General features: G+C 52.6%; 1 protein-coding gene across 4 annotated transcripts in view; it reads left to right on the top strand.

The window, feature by feature from the left end:
- ERBB4 (erb-b2 receptor tyrosine kinase 4) overlaps positions 1–16,888 on the top strand; it is a 574,745-nt gene that overhangs the window by 688 nt on the left and 557,169 nt on the right. The gene's annotated exons all lie outside the window — the stretch shown is intronic.

Below are 16,888 nucleotides of genomic sequence, written 5' to 3'. Positions count from 1 at the left end.
GGGTGTCTCCGCGCCCCGCTCCGCCCGCGGGTGCCAAAAAAGAGCAAAAAAAGGAGGAAAAAAAAAAAAGGGGGGGGGGGAACAGCCCCCCCAGCGCGTCCTTCCTCGCAGCGGCCGCGGAGGCACCGCGGCGGCTTGTTCTAAGTGGCCGCGAGGGAACTTGGCGGCGCGCTGCCTGCGCGCAGGGCGAGGGGCTCCGAAATCCCCCTGCGCGGGCGCCTCCGCCGCTCGGCTCAGCGCTGACCCCCCCCCCGAAAATGCCCCTTTTTCTAATTCCGCCGTCGGCGCAGCGCTTTCCTGGCTGCGTTTCGCGGCGTTGCGGGTTTTCCGTGCGTGGCTCACTTTTTCGGCATGCGATCTTGCAGCGAGGGGAGGCAGAGCGCTGCGCTCGTGCTGCTGCTTTCGCGTAGGTTTTCTCCTCCTGTGCCTTGAATAGGTAAATCCCGGTTAAAGGACTCCCAACTTCCTTATTTCCCAGGCTTTTACTTGCTGTTTTTCGCGGCAGGCATGCATCTTTTTGCCTCCCTCCTCGTTCCTTTCAGCACAGCCTCTTTCTTCCACTGACTTGATACTTTTTCCATCTTCTACTTTTTTTTTTTTTTTTCCTGTAGCCTCCCCCTTCTCCCCCTTTCGCTTTCCTGTTATTTCTCCCCTAGCAACCTTCCACTCCGGCAGCGCTGGCGCTCGCCCCGGCGCTCCCCAGCCCTCCTTTCTGATCCATCTGATACGGCTGGCTGAGCGGACGGACGGTCGCGAAGCCGCTCCGTGCCCAGATTTATACCCCCGCGAAAATGAAAGGCATCGATCCAGGGGCGCTTGCCCGGCTTCCCCGCGCCGGCTCCCGAGGCCGCTTTCCTCCGCCTCCGAGGCGTCCTGGTTGCTTTTGGCAAAAAAGAAAGAAAAGGAAAAAAAGCCGCCGTTCCTTGCACTGTGCAAAAAGGAAACCTGTTTGATAAAATAACGGGCTTGGAGTTGCTGTTGCAGCTGGGGGTTTGGGGCTGCCGTGGCCGCTGTCCGCGCTCGAATGGCTCGTTCGGCTTGGCGCTCGCTGCGGCAGTGAGCGAGGCCGGGCAGGCGAGCTTTGCTCCTGGAGCGCTGGGGGCCCGGCAGAATTGGGGGCTAAACCCCCGAGTTTTGGTGGCTTTGCATGGGGCCCTGCCCGCCGCCTCGGCTTGCAGCGCGTCGGGGGAGACGATGGCAGCTCCACTCATAAACTTTGGGTTTCGTTACCCCGTGCCTGGTGGCTGAGACGTAAACGCATGAATACGTTGTGGGGTTTTTTGGATTTCTTTTATCTCCGCGCACAGGCATGTAGTGTTTGCGGTGCACAGCTCGGAGGGGGGGCACGTGAGCCAAGCCGCTGGGGCTGCTACCTGGAGGCCGGCGAGCCTTTGTTCTCGCCCGAAGCTGGTAAATCCGTCCTCCTTGGGACGGGTGGGACTGCTGGGTTGTTAAATAATTACGGCCACATTAACTTAGCGCTGTTTGAGAGCCCCTCCGAGAAATTTAATTGTACTTCAGGTATTTTTGCACTTCTCCTTCCTCCTCGGCGGTGTGCACGCTGGCTGTCACCCCGCGCCGCTGCCCGTCCCCGGCGGGCCGTGCCCTGTGCCCGCGGAGGGGGGCACCTCCTTGGCGCCTCTCCTGCCGCGACGCCGGTTCGGTGGCTAAAATTAGGCTGAGCTGCAAAAGCCCGTAAATATTGGCGGGGAGTTTCAGCCCCTAGCCGCGACCGAGTGACTCGCTCCGTGCAGAGGGGACGTGGGCCGCGGGGTACCTGGGCGGCTCCAGCCGCGACCCTTCTGCGTTTGTTCGTGCGGAGGAGGGGGTGATCGCCGTGCACGTGTATGGGTGCTGGCACCCAGAGCTGCGCTCGCAATTAATGTGAGCACGGTAATAACGAGCACCCGCGTTACATGCCGGCGAGTAAACAAAGCCAGGCTTGGCGCTGACGAGGCGTGCGGGGGTTCCCGTACGGGGATCGCCTCGCGGTGGAGAAGCGGGAGCAGGCGGTGGCGGGGGGTCCGCTGGCAGCGCGGGGCCCGGCGCCGTGCAGGTGTGCTGCGCCCGGCTGCCAGGGCCGCTCTGCGCCCCGACCTTAAGCGTGCCCTCGGTTTCCTTGCTGGGAATTAGCCAGAGCCCTTGGTTCATCTACGTGCTCTCTTCTGCGGCTCGAAGCCTGTTAGTTTTTTAGGAGATGTTAGGTTAAAAAGAAAGGGGGGGGGAACGGTCTTCATGCCCCGAAAAGCAAATTTAATCGGCGCGTAGCAGGGACACGCATGGGGCGCGTGCGGGGGCAGCCCGTGCGTGTCCTGGCCGGGGGGGCTTTCGGGGAGGAAGAGCGGTGGTGCGGGCGTGGGAGGCGGGCAAGCGGGCGCCGGAGCCGTGCGGCGGCAGCATCTGTAGGTGGCAGCAGCCCCCAGGAGCTCCCGGGCAGGAGGACGCGCGGCCCCCAGCTGCGGGCACGGCGGCCGGGGACGGAGCGTCCCTGGCGTGGTCCCCCCTCCGGTGGCCTCGCTCGCGGCAGGACGGGGCAAACCTCCTAACGACCCAGGAGAATAGCTCAGAGACTCTGCAAAATGCTTCGAACGAGCAGCTGGAGGGGCTCGGTTGACTTCAGAAAAGGCATTTAGCATGTTTTGATCTTAACTGAGGGTGATTAAAATGGGGAGCGGGTTTCTGCTTTTGATACCCCTTTAGCTGGCCAGTAAGAGCCAGACTCGATGTCTGGAAGCTGAAGATGGACAAGTTCAGACTGGGAGTTAAGTGTGTGCTTTTTATGGTTAGCCTGGTCACCGCAGGGGCAAGCTGAGAAAAGAAGTGGTAGATGCCCCGTTGCTCGATGCCCCGTTGCTTGATGCCGTTTGCTGAGATCGGACGGTGCTCCTGCAGTGTAAGCCCTGGCTCAAGGGGAAGGTGCAGCCCATGCTTTCCATCTTCGTGCTCATCGCGGCCCCTTCCGACCCCAAAGCGCAGGTGCCCTGGCGTAACGGTGAACCCTCCCGTCTGCGTATGTACGTAACCGCGGCAGCCGCCTCGCGCGTGGCGGTTGGTATGGTGAAACGTGATGGTTCCCCGGGAAGCTCCTGAGGCTGCTGCGTGCATAGGTGTAACCCTGTGTTTGCTCAGTATTAAATTCGTATTTGTAAGGCTCCGGGTGAGCAGCGGCCGCTCCGCAGGAACGGCTTTAGGCCGTGTCTACCCCCGCGGGCTTCGCTTCTGGCACCGCGTTGAGGAGGCTTTGCCGGCGAAGGCCCTTGGGGTGTCCGCTTCTCCCTGCGGCGCAGGCCGAGCTCCGCCGCGCGGCTGCCCGCTGGAGCGGGTCCTCCGTGTCGTACCGGTGCTGATGAAGCCCTCAGGCGTGCAGCGGCCCCGCTTCTCCTCGGCTCGCGAGCTAGCCTTGCCAACGAGCGCAGGCTCTTGCTGGAGTCCGTGTGCGCCCACCTCGTCGCAGTCGTGCTGTCCCACGGGAACACCAGAGTCTGCCGGAAAGGTTCATGGCTTCAGCAACCTCCTCTCTGATTTTTCTCTATTCCCTTTCTGGCTTGGACGAGCAGATATGTGCTCAACCTCGTGCCGGGCTTTGCCGGGTTGAGTTGCGTGGAAGGGCTGATGCCTCTCTGACGGTCTCGCTTCATCGCTGCCAGGCATACGGGGCACATGCCAAACCTCCTGAAGTCTTTGAACAGCTGCTGAGATATATAAATAAAACCTTGTTTTTAGCCTGCCAGAGAAACTCTTCCTTCTTCCCACTGCATAAACGGGATACGAGGTCCAGGACTGATGGTTTCTGCATCAGTGAAGCATGGGGGTCTATCACCGTGGGGGTCACTTGGACAGCCAAGTCCGTTATTCAAACATGCTATTCACTATGTAAATTCATACTGTAGGAATACCAAATTTATAAATGCATATAAAGAATGTAAATTCATACCCTAAGACTACTGAGGAGCGTTTCCCTTTTCCAGTGATACCTGCTGTTTGTTTTCATGTTTGAAGCCTCTAAAAATCTACCTCTTGCAATAGTGGTAGATGGGGAAAAATAAAGTAAAGGGGGAAATAAGCCCCAGGCTTTTAGTGGATGCAGTCCTTATCAGACCTTTAAAAATATCATGTCATCTTGTACGTCTTCTGTAAGGTCAGTGTTAGAGACTTCTGGAGTATGAATTTTGTGTTTTGTTTCCCCTCTCTCCGGCTCGTGCAGCTGGGTGTGCAGTAACTGGCTGGGCGTACATAACTGGATCTTTCTTAATCTTTTTTCCAATAAATCAGCTTTGTAACACGTGCTGTTGTCACACAGTGATGTAACTTCTGTAGCTCATCACCAGCTGGTGCTGTGTGTGTGTGTGTGTTACAGAGATCGCCCAAATACCCATCTCGGGGCGGGGAGGGGGGGGGGATGGACACGGCCGGCAGGGCACGGCGGAGGCACGCTGTACCCGTCCCCGCGGGGCCGGCCGTGGTCCGGCGTCTGCCTCCAGCACCCGCCCGTAGCCGGTGCCGGGGGAGGGATGCAGGGATGGGGCACGCGCCGTGGTGGTCCGGGGTGCTCCAGCAGCTCGGGGCTGGGGAAGTCGCCCTCCCAGAAATGGGCACCTCTAGCCGTAGTGTCTATATAGTGCAATGCATAGGCGACTTCCTTACTGCGCGTCGCAGGACCAGGGCTAGAGCCAGGTCCTGAGGGTTGAAAACTCGCTGCGTATCTGGTGCTCCTGCTGCCGTGGTGGGCTGTGACGTGGTTTTAACCATCCTGGCGCGCTGCCGCTTCAAGCGGGATGCAGCCCTCCCCAAATGCGGGGCGCACCTCCTCCTGGGGGTCCGAAAGCTGCCGACGGAGGGACGCAGGAGCTGATGATGCTCGGGAACTCACGGCCCTGCTGGGCACCGACGGAACCGCGTGTCCTCAGGTGCAGCTCGGCCCCCCGCGAGTCGCGGGGACGGGAGCTGCGCCGGTGCACGGCGGCACGTGTGTGCTGCCGCTCTGCCCCCGGCACGGCTCCGGAGGATGCCGACTCGTGCAATATGCTGCTGACAGGGTTTGAATTAATGTGGGGAGGCCGCCGTGGCGCTCCGGAGCATCATCTGACCCCTCAGCCACAGCTACTTGACTAAATTGCCTAATAAATGTCTATTAAGAATTGTGATACCTGACAGCTCGCTCCCCCCTGGGTTTCGTAATGTTAAAGATCCATGAAGGGAGTGGGCCAAGGCAGAGGGAGGTTGGGGGGGAACAAAAAAAAACCCCTTGTGCACCGCAAAAAATAAAGCCTTGCCCTTTCGAGCAGATTCTTTTGCATAAATTTGAAAAGCGTAAAGCTCTGTGAAAAGGCAATGCAGCCTTAGCTGTAGCACCCCTGCAAGGAAGGGGAGGCTGCTCTCCTGGCAGGAGGCAGCGGCAATGTACTGGATGAAGTTGGAGACCTACCTATGTCCTGCCAATTTTGATATTGCTCCTCCAGGCCTTTCCAAAAGGGGATTGCTGCATGCTCGTATCTTGCTTTTCCAAGGAAGCCTCTCCTGCAGGGCAGCACCCTTTGCTCGTGGTTGTAGCCCGGCAAGGTGCATAAGGGCATATTGCCCGTGCGTACTTTACGTTGAAGCGTGCGTTTAACGCGTGGAGCTGAACGTGCCGGGAGGAAAGACCCGCGGTGGCACCTTGCTTCCCTGAACCACGGCGAGCGGCCGAGGACCTTCTGCTCCCGCGGATGCAGCTTCCCAGGCGGGAGCCGGCACCGATGGGATTGAGCCATTCGGACACGTGGAGGGGAAGAAAAATCATCATACTTAACTTGATACCATCCTAATGTTCAATTTCCATTAATTCAAGTTATGTTGAAATATCGAGCGTTTTAAGCATAAAAGTTTATGTAGCATGGTTAGTATGCTAATGGAATATCTCAGTAATCTTTTAAGGTTAGTGTAGCAGCCAGATGCAGCGATAAGCATTTGTTGGTAGGAGTTATTTTGTGTTAACCCCTTCTCAGAGCTTCCACGTCCTCGCAGACATGTATCGCTTGTGCTGCGGCTGCCAGCCAGCTGCAATGTTAACGTTTCTGATCCACCGTGCGAACTTGAATCGTGGATTTTTTTGCTCGTTATCTTTGGCAGGAAAAATGTACATATCTAAATTTAAATTGCTATTTGCTGAGGACGTGTGAGAGTATTTAGAATTCGGTATTATTTTATTATCTCTTTGGAAGGATTAAAAAAAAGGGCTCATTATTTCAAGAGATATTTCTGTAGCATATAAAAATGTCAGTGAAGTAGCTAATGTTTTCCAGTTGTTGTTTACTGCAAATTTAGCAACCATTGTCCCTGTTGATATATTTAATGCTCTAAAAATGTACTTGCCATTAAGGAGGAAGCTGAAGTGATTGGTAGGCAGATATAATTCTTTGGTAGCTATTAATAATGTTTAGAGGGTGTAAGCGTTTGAGCGCGTGGAAAAAGCCATGGAATTTTATAGGAAAAAAGACAAAATAATATATATGGCTGCCTTTTTTGAAAGGCACCTTTATTATTCTCCGTGTGCGCACTGCAACGAGCGTTGCCTGAATTAGCACATCACGAGCGAGGGAAACCGGTGCACAGACAGAAGGGCGTGCAGCTAACGCTGTTTGGCAAATTGCGATCCGATCCCTGCTATTTCACGCCCTCTGCAAGCTGACTCAGTCCCTCGCTGCCGCGTCCCGGCGAAGCATCCCGGGGCTGGTGTCACGCGGGGCCGCTCTGGCCGTCGGCGGCCTGCGCCGGAACGAGGGGAGCAGCGTTTCGGGAGCAGAAGTGGAAGTTTTCAGAACAAATAGCAAGTGATGCAGTCACAGCTTTTCGCTCTCCTTTTGTCCGTTCCTTGAGCGAGGGCCGGTCTGTAGTGAGACGCTCTCGTGTGGCTGGAGTTTCTCCAGATTTCCCCAGGATTGCTTAGTGCCGGAGCTGCCTCCCTGTCTCCCAGAGGTCAGAGCTGCTCTTAAAATCAGGCACGCTTGCGTCTACCCACGTAGCGCGGTTGCAACCACCGCCAGCTCGCGGCAGCCTTGCACGGCCATGGTGCCATCCAAGAGCTGCAGCTGGGAGGATCCTGTTAGAAAACCAGGACCTTATTAAAGTTTAAGGAAAGGCGGTAACTTCTACAGCATTTCAGTTGTCCCTGTGCTGCATAACCTATGGGCTGGATCTGCCTCCAGCGTTGCATCAGGTATCGCCAGGAAGCCTTGTTGTATCGCGACATAAAATGCAGCCGCTGCGTGGATAGCGCGGTGCCGCAGCACGGGGTTTTGCAGGGTTGCCGGCGGTTGTGGTGATGCTCTGCGCTTTGGGTGGCTCAGGCTAGCTCCTCAGAAAGGCAGCGAAATCGGGTCTGTGCTGAGCGCTCCTGGCTGCCCAAGGATCTTGGCACACAGCTTTAACCTTTAGTTACATGGATTTGTGTTAGCATTTGCACTCCTGTAATAACTGAAGATTGGGGACAGTAGGAGAATGTCCTTTTTTTTTTTTCTTTTCTTTTTTGGAAAGATTTACAAATAGATTGTGCAGTGTCATTTGCTGCAGATTCCTTCATGTTAATTTTATCCCCAGGTCTTGCAGTCCTGGGAATCTCATCCTTCGCATAGAGAAAGAAGAATATCTCTAGCTGCAATGTGTGCAGAGAGAAGTTAGAACTCCTGTAGCTCAAGAAACAGGGCAAAAAGCCTGAGAGTTATTATCTTCCTAATCAGTGTTTTTTAACCCATTCTCAAGGTTTTATTCAGGGGTTGGGTGATGTGGTTTTCCAACATCTGGCAGATGTTGTTGGTGACTTTGGAGATGGGAAAACGGATTTATTGAGCCTCTGATAGCTTCACTCTGATTGCTGTCATGACATGTGGTTAAAGCATTAAATATATGGGTTATGCCTCACGCTACAGCAGAACAATTACCATGTAGGTGTTCTTTGATTCTGGAAAATGATCTTGCCAAACTTTTGCTGTCAACTTGAATAATGTCAATCTTGCTGAAGGCTCATAGAAATGAGGGGGAAAAAAAGGATTATAAATAGTTTTCCTCTGAGTAAAGGCCAAGCCATGTGATTTCTGTAGACCCAGACTGGTCCTGTCCGTTTGGGCAGAAGGCGTCTGGTCCCTAACACCTTATTAACTCTGGACTTCTCCTGTGGTGTGTGTGGTTGGTTGGGGTTTTTTTGGTTCCATGAGAATTGTGGTGATACTTGTTTCCACTCAGTTTTCCTGGTCTGGTGGGCCTGTCTTGTGGTGACGCAATGGAATTACTCCTGTGTTTTTAGGAATATGTGCAGTAAAACCCCAGTTATCTAGTGGCACAGGCTCAAGCACGTACTTTGCCCAGTAACGTAAGGGTTTCCTTGGGGGGCTCTGGGACAGCATCATCTTCTTGGTCACGTGAGCTGAACGTGAGGCTACTGAAGGAGGTGTTTCTCCAGGGGTGCGGGAGAAACTGGGACGTGGGTCTGGCAGCGCTTCCGAGGGCGGGGTATCACCGAGAACAGTGTCTGAACACCGCCGGGGTTGGTACCCGCTGGCTGGGAAAGGTCTTGGTTCGTGATCTACCTCGTTACCTTGAGCTTAGGGGTCTAAAAACCTGAAGAGCTTGGCGTACTCAACCTGTTTTGCATAACGGACCGAAAAATTAAGAGAAACAAGGCCTTGCTGTCGATGATTGGGTCTGTGTGCGTGGGCCGTGACAGTCACGCAGCTCTGCAAGGCATGCGCTAACCTGGAAGGTGAGGCTGCAGGCTGCTCCCAAGCGTCACGTAGCTCAGAAGAGCAAATCCAGGCTGGTGTTTGTGTAGACGGTAGGATAACGGTGGTTGGTAGGATAGCAGCAAAAGCGTGGGCACGAGCTGTCTAAGCCCAGCCGTGTGGTTGTGCATGTGGACAAACATCCCCATCTCCACTGTGGTTCCTGCGGGCTGGTTTAAAGGTGGTGCAAAAATGCCTTTCCCCCCGGTTGCATCTACTCCTGTTGCAGTGGTAGCAATTTCTGTCTGTCTTCCCCATGGTCTAACTGTAGGTGCAATGGCTTAAATATAGATGTGAGAGCATTAGAGAGCTGCTTTTTCCCAGGCCTCAGCAAATGTGTGCAAGGCTCCGGGACTGTGAACTCGGATCTGGTGCTTTTCTCTTCGTTGACATGTATCCCAAGGGAGCTGGCGCTTACCGAGTTGTCTTTTAGTCTTTGTTGTTTTTTACTGGACTTTGTTTCTTTCCCACCAAGTTTGGGTTTCCAACAGTATGATTACTTATGGATTTGTAAGTCAGAAATAGCTTAGTAATTGCTATATACTTTGCCTGCAGTAGCAACGAGCGTCTTAAGTTCAATGCATCATCCATACAGAAAATTGATGTTTGGCCAAAACCTGAGGCTGCTGACAGCTAATCTTCATGTGCTTTTGGCTGACATGTAAAATAGAGACTCGTGGATGACATTCACATGAAAATTGATGGTCTTTGGTATTATTCCATAAAAGAAAAGTACTCCTTATGGTTGGCTGAAAATGCTTTAGGATGATTAAGTTTACATGGAAAGCTCTCCTTAGAAGACAACAATACTAATAAGGTCTAGGGCATTAACTGCTAAAATCACATATGCAGAAAACTTATTCCACCTAATACTTCAAAGCCTGAATCTCACTTGATCTTCAGGGTTCAGCTGGTGAATCCACACATGCAATTTGCAATTGGCTTGCTAATAGTAGGGTGTTTTAATGTACTTTTAATTTGATTTTTCCCTTCTTAGAATATGACTTAAGCAGCAAGAGTGCCTAAGAACAGCTCTCCCACTGAAAAAATTAACCACAATAAGAAAACTTGCCGGCGTTTCAGATGAAGATATTGGGAATGTTTATAGAGATATGCCTGCCCACATTGACCATGCATGTCACTGGCTTTTACAAATTAAAGGACCAAAAGTTTCAGCAGGAGAAACTTGTGGCTTAGTTCAGTGGGCATGTGCTGCCTTATGCTAGCATTACATGATAGTCTCGTTGGGTAAATATGCCCTTAAACATATTTTGTCAATATTTGGTTTTGAATGAGTAGGTCTTGATGATTATACTTCAGAGTAGTCAATATCTATTTATTGAATGTAGTGCTTGTGCTCAACAGAAGGTATAAGGCCCAATTCAAAATTAGGCCCACACAATTATGCAGTCTGGTAATCGTGCATGTAATTGCTTGCACAAATGATCAGTTAGATGTGTAACTGTCCATTTGTATGCAAAATTAACCAATTTTGCAAATTGGGCTTTGAATATTTGTTGTAGAAAACACAGCTTTCTAGACGTGGCTGCGTTGTGTTGCACCTTCCCCTTCCATTCCTGTCCCCTTTTCACAAGCATTGTTCATTTTCTCTTCAATTAATGGTAGCGACAAACCTCTGTAAGTGAAGGAGAAAATGTCTTTCTCCCTCTGAAACTCGACGCCTATCAGTACGCTTCCAATTAGGACGAAACAATGAGCATCTGATGAGAAATACTTCCCAAATGCAAGTTGTGGCACAGTAGTTCATTGCTGTGCAGAATGCGTATGAGCAGCTTTGCTTGATGGGAGTGGGTAAGCACCAGATAATTAAAACACCGACCCCCTGCCCCCAAGCCACGTGCAGCGACGTGAAGGTGTTCGGTAAGCACGTGGCAAGCTGAACGTCTAGCATTAAAGTTGAGGGCATGCGTGTTCTTTCAGCTGCACATGAGCCAGCAAAAAAAGTTGCTGCTTTGTGTTCGGCCGTCAGCGGCTCTCTGCTGCCTCCTCTTAGAGACACATGCCATCATCCTCCACAGCTGTGGAGGGAAATCCTTATATTACTATCATTTATTACTCCCACAGTCTATTTCTATAGTACTGCAGCCAAGGCTAGTATTGCTGTCAGTGTAACGCGTGCAGTGCTGCAGTGGGGAGAATAGTGGACCGTCTGCATGCCAAAGGCTTCCTAATGAAAAGCTGAAGAGCGATGGAAAAAGATGTGATACAGCCAAGCGGCACATCCACGCTTGCGCAAGTTGGCGGCAAAGCCAAAAGTAGCATTTGAGTCTCCTGACTAAGCGCAGTGCACTGGGCTTTGCTTTCTGTGGCACTGCAGGTCCAAGTCTGTGTCACTGTGGCAGTTGTTGGAAGGGATGTAAAAGGTATGTGTTTGCATGCCTGTACTGAGCTGAAGATCTACTAACATACGTGCGACCTCATGGTTCTGGAATCTGTGGTGCTCCAACCACCATCTAATGTGGTACTGCTACCGCTGCGAAAACAACTGTGTTTACTGTGTGTGTGTATATACACACACGCACACTTTGAAGTTATTTTTTGTTTTGTGTTTGTTTTGTCTGGGGTCCTGCCAAATTATTTGTTTTCAGTGAAAGAATTCAAAACCGTAGCTGAAGAATATGTAGAAATACTCCCAGCTTGCAGCAGCGCAGGCTCTCGTCGGCCTGGCACCGTCCCCGAGCGCTCGGTTGGCGAGGCTTTGGTCCCCGCGTGGCCGCTGCCACCCCGGATGGCGGGAGAGGGAGCGCTACGGTGACCTCCGCGAGAGACGGCAGACTCGTTGCGCTGACTCACGCGCGTGGGCTGGATCCCCCAGGGGGAAAGCGGTGATGCTTCGTTAGCAGAATTTGGCGCTGCTTGCAAGGAGGGAACACGCGCTCGTGCCGTTAGAGTAAGGAGCGTGCTTATGCGTCTTGCCTAATTGGGACGAAGGAAATATTAACGTCCAAGCTGTCCCCACGGAGCAGAGCGCCGCGCTCCTGTCCCGGGTGTCATCCGAGCGCAGCGTGCCTTCCCGTGCCCATCCCCGCTGCACGCACCGGCCTCGGGGCTCAGCCGCGTGGCTGGTTTCATGCACAAGAAATAAGGTTTGGCGAAACTCCTCGGCGGGACCGCTGGGACTGGCTCTGGGAGACCCCGGCGTTTTGAACCCTCTGCAAACTGGAGAAAAGCCATGGGTTAGCAAAACCTCCGGGTTTGACCCCAAAGCAGCCTGCGGAGCCCGCCGACCGTGGCCACTTGTGCAAAGCGACCCTCTCTTTGTCCTGGGGCTTTAGATTTTATGTATACGAAAAAGGAAATGTTTGGCTGGAGATTTTCCCTCGCAGCCTGGAGAGCGGCTGCACCTCTGCGCTCGGCTGTGGCGAGGCGGCTGGTGCCTCCCTGAAACGCCCGGCGCTGCCCAGCAGCCCTGGTCCCTCTTAGCCAGGTTGGACGCAAAAGCCGTTTCCCGGGGTACCGCCAGAAGCCAACAGGCGCTGGATGCACAGCCAGCTCATTAAATCCAGCCCGGAGAGCCCAGGCCCCCTGACTTCCCGTGCAGATCCGATGTGTTTTGTGCTTGCAAGCTTTGTGGCGTCCTGGCGTGGGGACAGCTGCCCTCTTCTCCGTGCGTCTTTACCGCTCTGTGGGGCAGGTGTTAGTCTGTGGTGTCACTTGGCACCTCTACTCCGACGGCTTAGATGTTCCCACCAGAGGCTTGCTCACGAGGAGACGTTGGGGCGGGCGAACCTTCCTGCCCAAAGCCATAATCCCAGCGGCTGGAGGGCAGAGGCGGCCGGTGTGGGCACCTAGGTGCGCCGTCAGGTTGAACGTGCTTCCCTGCGACGGCTGGGTCGCTAGGAACTGAGGTTGCGATCCGGTGCTAGCGCCAAGTCACATTTGCGAGGCACCGTCCTCTTCATCGGAAGTGCACGCTGAGCGGCCTGGCCTTCCTGGGGACGGTGCCGCTGCCCGCGCCTCCCTCCGCGCGGCCACAGGGAAGGATTTCCGAGCTTGCACCGCGGAGTCGGCATCGCGGATGTTCTTCCTACGGCTGGTTTTGAGCCTTTTGAAACGTAATGTCATTTGTTTATGCTGGCACACCGTTTAATTCATTTTTGGCTGGCATTCGTACGAGAGAGGAAGAGCAGAGAATTGCAGCTTGTAGTGAACGAAGGTAGACGCTTCACGTTTGGTATGCGCATCGGCCTGAGCTTGGGGAGCTTCTCCTCGCGCGTTGTGGGCAGCTTTGCTGAGAGCTCGGCGTCGACGGCGGGCGAGGGAGAAGGCGCCGCGAGGGCTGGCGGTCTTGCTACCAGCACCGCGCAGCGTGCGCGTGAGCTGCAGCCGGAAGCGCTGAGCGTCCGCCCCGAAACGGCGATTGGATGAGAAGTGGGAGCGGTGTCCGAGCCCGCGGAGCCCGCGGAGGCGGTGCTGCGGCCGGGCCGTCTTGGCGCGCCAACAGCTCATCTCGGCGCCGCGCTGCCGGGCTCTGCGTGCGGAGGGGGAGACGCGGTGCCCGAGCGTGCGTGCCCTGCCGCGCCGCAGCGGCTGCAGGAAGGCGCCCGTCGGGGCGGAGAGGAGGGGCGACGCGCCCTGCTCACGCCGGGCTGGAGAGCGCTGCTCCGAGCCGTGGCCTGGCCGAGGGCTTCGCTTCCCTTCGCTTCCCTTCGCTTGGCTTCGCCTTGCTTCGGGCTGGCGTCGCGGGCAGCCCCTGGAGGGAAAGTCTGCGTCCGTAAGGCGTTTCGGGAGAGGAGAGGATAAGAACGCGCCGTGTAAATTATAATACTAATTATATTATCAACCAAAGAGCTAATAGCTATGCTCGCTGCATAGCAACTGCTTTGCTTTGTTACAGATATTGCTGGGAGAAAATGCGGGTGACAGGGTTAAAATATGGTGCTCGGCGATAACGCTGATGTACAAGAGGATACCGCATCGCTCTTCCGAGTCGCGTATTGATCTCGGGGGTGAGAATCCGCTAACTGACTTACAAGCCCCGCAAGGGCTGGCGGGTTGTCAGGCTGGGCCCTGGGCGGGTTAGGAGCCAGGCGCCCAGGGACCGCGCGCGAGCCTTCCCGTGTTAACGTTGGAGTCGTTGGCTCTAGCTCGCCATAAATCACCGCCGCAGCTTGCCCGGCCTCTGCCGTAGACCGCTTCTCCGGTAGTCTGGCCGTGAGATAAACCACGTCGCGTGCGATCCCGTATTGTTAAGGCGGTTCTGGATTATCAGTAATAACCAAAAAACAGACTGTGGCTGTTCTTGATTTTGGAGACCTTCAAAAACAAGTGAGGAATGTGGTGTTTTATACACAGCTCTCGGCGCTGTACGAAAAAGAGCAGGCTACAAAGCACAGCGCAGGAAAATTGATTTATCATCAATTTATTGCTTGGAGCTCTAGGCAAACTCATCTCAAGACAGAACAGAGATCCATAAAATCTTTTCATCTGAAACTATGGATTAAATTGGGAGGAACTACTGATGAGAGACTAGAAGCAACCCTGAAACCAGGCTTTCGGGAGCTGCTCTCCGGGTGCACCAAGGGGAGTCGGAGGGATGATGCTGGTTTACACTGGCTGAGGATATGCAGCTCTATTTCTTATCACCTTATTTTTTCCCGTATTGTGAATCTGGCTCATGCAGGCGCAAGCCTACGATACGTTCCCCCCTGTTGATGTCGGTGTACATTTTCCTTTCTTTGTCAGCTCCCTGGCCTGAAGGGGTTAATTTTCCGGTTTCTTTTCCAAACGTATACTCTTTTCTTTTATTATGCATGTGGACTCCTAATCCTCGTAATAACAGGGTAACTTGCCTTTTTCAGCAGGAGACCTCTGAAAACAAGCTGATGCCTCTCAGTTGTCAGGTCACTATATAAATAAATTAAAACTGTTCATATATTCCCTTCAAAGAAGCGAGTAAGCGAGACAATGCTGAAGGACCCTCTCTCCCCCTTTTCTTGCATTGAGGGGAGGAGGAGGGAGGAGAAAAAAAAAAAAAGCTGTATTATGTCAGCGACCTGTAATAAATAGCACTGCAATGAGAAGCGACAGCCTCATTCACCTTGCATCCATGCAGAAACAACTAAAGCTCTCTTCCCATGCCTGGAAAAAAGGAGAAAGAGGAGAATTAAAGGAAGGATTGACCTTGGCTCGCTGGCGTGCTCGTACTGGCAGGAGCAGCCTGCCGTCGGGAGACGGGGGTTTTGCTGGCTGGGCTCCGAAGCGGCGTTTTGCCTGCGTTACCCGGAGCTGTTCGGGCCGGAGCACGTGAAGTCTGCTGCGTGGCGTTTGCTTGCGTCCCGCCGGCTGCTCAGAAGCGTACATATAGCTTAACTCTTAATTAGCAAAAGGCAGAGGTTTCGGAGGCTTAAATATTTTGATGGAGGGAAAAAAAAAGAAAAGGTTTATACAGTAACGAGGCACAGTTTAGTCGAGCCATCAGTCGAGCAGCACATCTGCTGCTTTTTATTTCCTTGGGTTGTCACCGTTTGTTGCAAATCTAAGGTGATTTAGAAGCTTTCTTGTAAAAGTAGATCCCAAATTAAAAGGAAAAAATGTAGAAAACCTTTAAGAGAGTGGAAGAGAGAGCAGTGAAGATTTACTTTTGTACATCTGTTTGTAAAACTTCTATTAAATCTGTAGTCAGTTTTATTCATTATGTTCTCATTGGGGTACTTGATTTTGGAGTTTGCAGGCGGAGTTAGAAAAGCTTGGCTTCGCTGGGGTGGTTGTGCATTCGTTTTATACCAGGCTCAGGTCTACGCTTCTGACTGCTTTGCTCGGCGCGTGCCACGCTGCAGGCCTGATCCGTAACGCATGAAACGGAGGCGCCCGAAAACCGCCTCCCCCCGTTCCCGGTGGCCGCAGGCCTTCTGCAAAATGGATCGCTTCCATGTGGCTGTGCCGCCTCCTTAAAAACGCCCCTCGCCTCGGCAAGGGGTTCGCAGGCATCGCTCGAGGTTGCCGTTTCCCACTAAGCAGCAGCGGAGATGCTTCTCGGGGCACTCGGTAGCTCCCCAGGCTTGGGCACGGTGCCTGGGGTGCAAGGACACGTTGGCCAGGGGGTTGGCATGAAGCTTGGGGAGGAAGGAATGCAAGAAGGAAAAGAGTATTTTTTAATTTATTTAATTTTTTTTAATAAGTCTCAATATGAGAAGAGTAGGACACTTAACTCTTTCTTCTTGCACTTACCAAGATCCAGGAGATCGAAAATTTGCAGCAATAGCAATTCCCCCCCTGCGCTTACTCCTTTGTTGGGTAGTATTTTCTCGCCGTAGTTTCATTATTATGAATTCATTTGATATTCGCTCTGTAAGCAGCGCAAATAATGAAGTCATTTAGTATTCCTGGGGACGCCACGTGTGCTGCCAGAAGTATTTTATTATGATTTAGCATTAGTTAACGGACGCTTATAATAAACTGTTATCGCTTGGGTTTCCTCTTAGGTTTTTCCACCAAGTATTTTTCTTGTTCAACACGGATAGCGATTCGTGCTGTTTTAGGTCATATTATAATTAAAACATGAAGTGGTGGTAATTTATAGGAAGTGAAAGGTGAACACGCAGAGGTACTACTACTTCTGGGATGTCGTATGCCATTAAACCTCTAGTCGCTGCAGTATAGTACAACTGTACTAACTTGAATATCGTTAAGGTCTAGGCAGTCTGTTTTTGTTGACCTTGGCCTGCAAGTGCCCAAATTTGGAGTGTTTGGACAGAGCAAAGCGCTGTAACAAAGCAGCACAGTGCAACTTGGCTTTTTAAAGAAACCGAGCTAAAAATGAATGGAAGGGATTCTGTGTGGCGAAACAGCTTTGTTTTGCGCAGTGTTTTTGGCAGGTGAAAACACTGGGTGGGTTTTTTTAGTTAGCTAAATATTCCTCCCAGTGCTTCGTCGTTAAGTGTTTGTTAATTAACATTTAACGACTGGGTTATGGTGGAACGATGGGAGTCCATCGGAGGGCAACGCAATTGGCAGATGAATTCATTATGATCAGAGCAACTCTAATGAGTGTTAAACTAATTCATGATAACGTGACACTCCAAATCAGATGTTAAGCATATTGTTAATAATTACAGATAGACTTTTGCTTTCTCCGCGTTTAGTAGTATTTCTTTCTAGTCGGGAGTACTGCA

The sequence above is a fragment of the Dromaius novaehollandiae genome, chromosome 7 (assembly GCF_036370855.1).
Source record: "Dromaius novaehollandiae isolate bDroNov1 chromosome 7, bDroNov1.hap1, whole genome shotgun sequence".
NCBI classification, from domain to species: Eukaryota; Metazoa; Chordata; class Aves; order Casuariiformes; family Dromaiidae; genus Dromaius; species Dromaius novaehollandiae.
The sequence above is the reverse complement of the archived record's forward strand: the minus strand, read 5'-3'. Positions and strand labels throughout refer to the sequence as shown.